At 40.4% G+C, this 5,357-nt stretch overlaps 1 non-coding gene across 1 annotated transcript; it reads right to left on the bottom strand.

Annotated features, from left to right (window-relative positions):
- Nucleotides 1-4,704: 4,704 nt before the first annotated feature.
- On the bottom strand, nucleotides 4,705-4,811 carry LOC117091301. The gene has a single exon (XR_004440392.1). It is a non-coding gene; the product is annotated as a U6 spliceosomal RNA (small nuclear RNA).
- Between the last annotated feature and the right edge of the window lie 546 nt (nucleotides 4,812-5,357).

Here is a 5,357-nt window from a genome sequence, read left to right as displayed (position 1 = left end):
TTTCATCCTGAAGGGATTTTGTCAAATGCTCTTTCTGCGTGTATTGATATAATTATGTCATTTTTGTTCCTTATTCTAATGATAATGGTATATTAAATTAATTGATTTTCTGATTTTTGCTAGCTTGCATTTCAGGGATAAATCCCACTTAGTCATGGTGTATAATTCTTTTTATGTGTTTCTGGATTCCGTTTGCTAGTTCTCTTCTGTACTTTGCAATTGATTCTTTGTCAATGTCCAGATATTAGGCCAAATATGGGGCATGTCCACTTCCTGATATTTCCCCAGATAAGACTGTTTTGGTCATTTTTCACTCATTCTGGTGCCTGGAAATGGAACTCTTTATGAGTCTTGCTAGGGAACAAAGTCCATTTCTTACTGTAAGAATTAAAACAAATTATTATTACTGCACGAGTTTAATATTATTTCTTACTATAAGAATTAAAAGCTAGGCATAGTGGCTCATGCCTGTAATTGGGAGGACAAGATGGGCAGATCGCTTGAGCCCAGGAGTTCAAGACCAGCCTGGGTAACATGTTGAAATCCCATCTCAAAAAAAAAAAAAAGGAAAGTCAGGTGTGGTGACTTGTGCCTGTAGTCCCAGCTACACAGGAGGCTGAGGAGGGAGGATTACTTGAGCCCAGGAGTTGGAGCTTGCATTGAGCTGTGATCGCACCACTGCATGGCACTCCAGCCTGGGCAACAAAGCGAGAACCTAGCTCAAAAGAAAAAAAGAATTAAAAAAAAATTTACTTTTGCTATCTTCCTTGGTGCTAGGGAAGAGGCATATGATCATTCAGACACACATTAATTAATATTTAATTTGGGAGTGAATGACACCTAAAGTAAGGTCTTTCTTTCTACAGCGATACTGTTTGCATAGCAGAATCAGGCTTAAGGCATGATTTAGGGTGTTTTTTTCAGCTATTTAGTCTCAAGCCTAGCTCTCTAGCTCTCTTAGTAATTCCTGGCACTGCTGAGTTTTTTTTACTTTTATTTTTCTTTTTGATCACCATGAGCAAACAATTTCCTTTTAATAAGTCCTTTTTTGCTTAATTCAGCCATGGTCCACTTTTATTAAGAGCAACTAGTAGCCTTGTCAGATAAAACATTCACATATGGCATTGTTGTTAGTTGACTAATAGCAGTAATTCAGGAGATGATGTCAGAGACTACATCGATGTCGAACCATACAGAAAATAATTTAATATTGAATATTTGACTTTCATTTTGAAAATAATAGTGTTGTCCATTTCTCCCAACATGGCCCCAGCCTTCCACAAGGTGCTTTACTCCATTCTCTTTACATTTTATTCTCCCGGCTCCATCCCTAAATCCTTGATCATTTCTTAAGTAGAGGAGTTTATCTAACTCTTTTTTCTTGCCAATCCCAAGTAAGTTTTAAAGAACTTTTCACAAATAAAGGCACCTCTTTTCCCTAAAACAAAATGGTTCCCCTTTTGTTTCGTCCCACCTGATATGGTTTGGCTCTGTGGTCCTACCCAAATCTCATCTCAAATTGTAATCCCCACATGTCAAGGGAGGGATTTGTAATCCCCATGTGTTGACTGAGGGAGGTGATTGGATCATAGGGCTGTTTCCCCCATGCTGTTCTTGTAAGAGTGAGTTCTCATGAGATCTGATGGTGTTTTTTTGTTTGTTTTGTTTTTTTTTTTTTTAAATTCTACTTTAAGTTCTAGGGTACATGTGCATGACGTTTATATCATGTATAACTCCCCAATGCAATCCCTCCCTCCTCCCCCCTCCCCATGATAGGCCCCAGTGTGTGATGTTCCCCTTCCCGAGTCCAAGTGATCTCATTGTTCAGTTCCCACCTATGAGTGAGAACATGCGGTGTTTGGTTTTCTCTTCTTGTGATAGTTTGCTAAGAATGATGGTTTCCAGCTGCATCCATGTCCCTACAAAGGATGCAAACTCATCCTTTTTTATGGCTGCATAGTATTCCATGGTGTATATGTGCCACATTTTCTTAATCCAGTCTGTCACAGATGGACATTTGGGTTGATTCCAAGTCTTTGCTATTGTGAATAGTGCCGCAATAAACATACGTGTGCATGTGTCTTTGTAGTAGAGTAATTTATAATCCTTTGGGTATATCCCCAGTAGTGGGATGGCTGGGTCATATGGTACATGTAGTTCTAGATCCTTGAGGAATCGCCATACTGTTTTCCATAATGGTTGAACTACTTTACAATCCCACCAACAGTGTAAAAGTGTTCCTATTTCTCCACATCCTCTCCAACACCTGTTGTTTCCTGACTTCTTAATGATTGCCATTCTAACTGGTGTGAGATGGTATCTCATTGTGGTTTTGATTTGCATTTCTCTAATGGCGAGTGATGATGAGCATTTTTTCATGTGTCTGTTGGCTGTATGGATGTCTTCTTTTGAGAAATGTCTGTTCATATCCTTTGCCCACTTTTTGATGGGGTTGTTTGTTTTTTTCTTGTATATTTGTTTGAGTTCTTTGTAGATTCTGGATATTAGCCCTTTGTCAGATGAGTAGGTTGCAAAAATTTTCTCCCATTCTGTAGGTTGCCTGTTCACTCTGATGGTAGTTTCTTTAGCTGTGCAAAAGCTCTTTAGTTTAATTAGATCCCATGTGTCAATTTTTGCTTTTGCTGCCATTGCTTTTGGTGTTTTAGACATGAAGTGCTTGCCCATGCCTATGTCCTGAATGGTACAACCTAGATTTTCTTCTAGGGTTTTTATGGTATTAGGTCTAACATTTAAGTCTCTAATCCATCTTGAATTAATTTTCGTATAAGAGGTAAGGAAAGGATCCAGTTTCAGCTTTCTACTTATGGCTAGCCAATTTTCCCAGCACCATTTATTAAATAGGGAATCCTTTCCCCATTTCTTGTTTTTCTCAGGTTTGTCAAAGATCAGATGGCTGTAGATGTGTGGTATTATTTCTGAGGACTCTGTTCTGTTCCATTGGTCTATATCTCTGTTGTGGTACCAGTACCATGCTGTTTTGGTTACTGTAGCCTTGTAGTATAGTTTGAAGTCAGGTAGCGTGACGCCTCCAGCTTTGTCCTTTTGACTTAGAATTGTCTTGGCAATGCGGGCTCTTTTTTGGTTCCATATGAACTTTAAAGCCGTTTTTTCCAATTCTGTGAAGAAAGTCATTGGTAGCTTGATGGGGATGGCATTGAATCTATAAATCACCTTGGGCAGTATGGCCATTTTCACGATATTGATTCTTCCTATCCATGAGCATGGTATGTTCTTCCATTTGTTTGTGTCCTCTTTGATTTCACTGAGCAGTGGTTTGTAGTTCTCTTTGACGAGGTCCTTTACATCCCTTGTAAGCTGGATTCCTAGGTATTTTATTCTCTTTGAAGCAATTGTGAATGGAAGTTCATTCCTGATTTGGCTCTCTGCTTGTCTGTTACTGGTGTATAAGAATGCTTGTGATTTTTGCACATTAATTTTGTATCCTGAGACTTTGCTGAAGTTGCTTATCAGCTTAAGGAGATTTTGGGCTGAGACAATGGGGTTTTCTAAATATACAATCATGTCATCTGCAAACAGGGACAATTTGACTTCTTCTTTTCCTAACTGGATACCCTTGATTTCTTTCTCTTGCCTGATTGCCTTAGCCAGAACTTCCAAGACTATGTTGAATAGGAGTGGTGAGAGAGGGCATCCCTGTCTTGTGCCAGTTTTCAAAGGGAATTTTTCCAGTTTGTGCCCATTCAGTATGATATTAGCTGTGGGTTTGTCATAAATAGCTCTTATTATTTTGAGGTACGTTCCATCAATACCGAATTTATTGAGCGTTTTTAGCATAAAGGGCTGTTGAATTTTGTCAAAAGCCTTTTCTGCATCTATTGAGATAATCATGTGGTCTTGTCTTTGGTTCTGTTTATATGCTGGATTACGTTGATTGATTTGCGAATGTTGAACCAGCCTTGCATCCCAGGGATGAAGCCCACTTGATCATGGTGGATAAGCTTTTTGATGTGCTGCTGAATCCGGTTTGCCAGTATTTTATTGAGGATTTTTGCATCGATGTTCATCAGGGATATTGGTCTAAACTTCTCTTTTTTTGTTGTGTCTCTGCCAGGGTTTGGTATCAGGATGATGTTGGCCTCATAAAAAGAGTTAGGGAGGATTCCCTCTTTTTCTATTGATTGGAATAGTTTCAGAAGGAATGGTACCAGCTCCTCCTTGTACCTCTGGTAGAATTCAACTGTGAATCCATCTGGTCCTGGACTTTTTTTGGTGGGTAGGCTATTAATTGTTGCCTCAATTTCAGAGCCTGCTCTTGGTCTATTCAGGGATTCAACTTCTTCCTGGTTTAGTCTTGGGAGAGTGTAAGTGTCCAGGAAATTATCCATTTCTTCTAGATTTTCTAGTTGATTTGCGTAGAGGCATTTATAGTATTCTCTGATGGTTGTTTGTATTTCTGTGGGGTCGGTGGTGATATCCCCTTTATCATTTTTTATTGCGTCTATTTGATTCCTCTCTCTTTTATTCTTTATTAGTCTAGCTAGCGGTCTGTCAATTTTGTTGATCTTTTCAAAAAACCAACTCCTGGATTCCTTGATTTTTTGGAGGGTTTTTTGTGTCTCTATCTCCTTCAGTTCTGCTCTGATCTTAGTTATTTCTTGCCTTCTGCTAGCTTTTGATTGTGTTTGCTCTTGCCTCTGTAGTTCTTTTAATTGTGATGTTAGAAAAAATATGGAACGCTTCACGAATTTGCGTGTCATCCTTGCGCAGGGGCCATGCTAATCTTCTCTGTATCGTTCCAATTTTAGTATATGTGCTGCCGAAGCGAGCACTTTTTTTTGGACGGAGTCTCGCTCTGTGCCCAGGCTGGAGTGCAGTGGCCCGATCTGGGCTCACTGCAAGCTCCGCCTCCCGGGTTCACGCCATTCTCCTGCCTCAGCCTCCCCAGTAGCTGGGACTACAGGCGCCCGCCACCACGCCCGGCTACTTTTTTGTGTTTTTAGTAGAGACGGGGTTTCACCGTGTTAGCCAGGATGGTCTTGATCTCCTGACCTCGTGATCCGCCTGTCTCGGCCTCCCAAAGTACTGGGATTACAGGCGAGAGCCACGGCGCCCGGCCAATGTAATGGTTTTATAAGGCAGTTTTCCCGACTGTTGCTGGCTGTCTCTCACCGGCTGCTATGTAAGATGTGTCTCTTCCCCTTCTGCTATCATTGTAAGTTTTCTGAGGTCTCCCCAGCCATGCGGAACTGTGAGTCAGTTAAACCTCTTTCGTTTACAAATTACCCAGTTTCGGGTGTTTCTTTATAGCAGTGTGTGAACAGACCACCACATTAGAATTGCATGTTGCTTTGTCATTGCCAATCTGACAGGTAACA

This window comes from Trachypithecus francoisi, unplaced genomic scaffold, assembly GCF_009764315.1.
Source record: "Trachypithecus francoisi isolate TF-2019V2 unplaced genomic scaffold, Tfra_2.0 Lachesis_group11, whole genome shotgun sequence".
Lineage (NCBI taxonomy): Eukaryota > Metazoa > Chordata > Mammalia > Primates > Cercopithecidae > Trachypithecus > Trachypithecus francoisi.
This window is presented reverse-complemented; position numbering and strand designations above follow the sequence as displayed.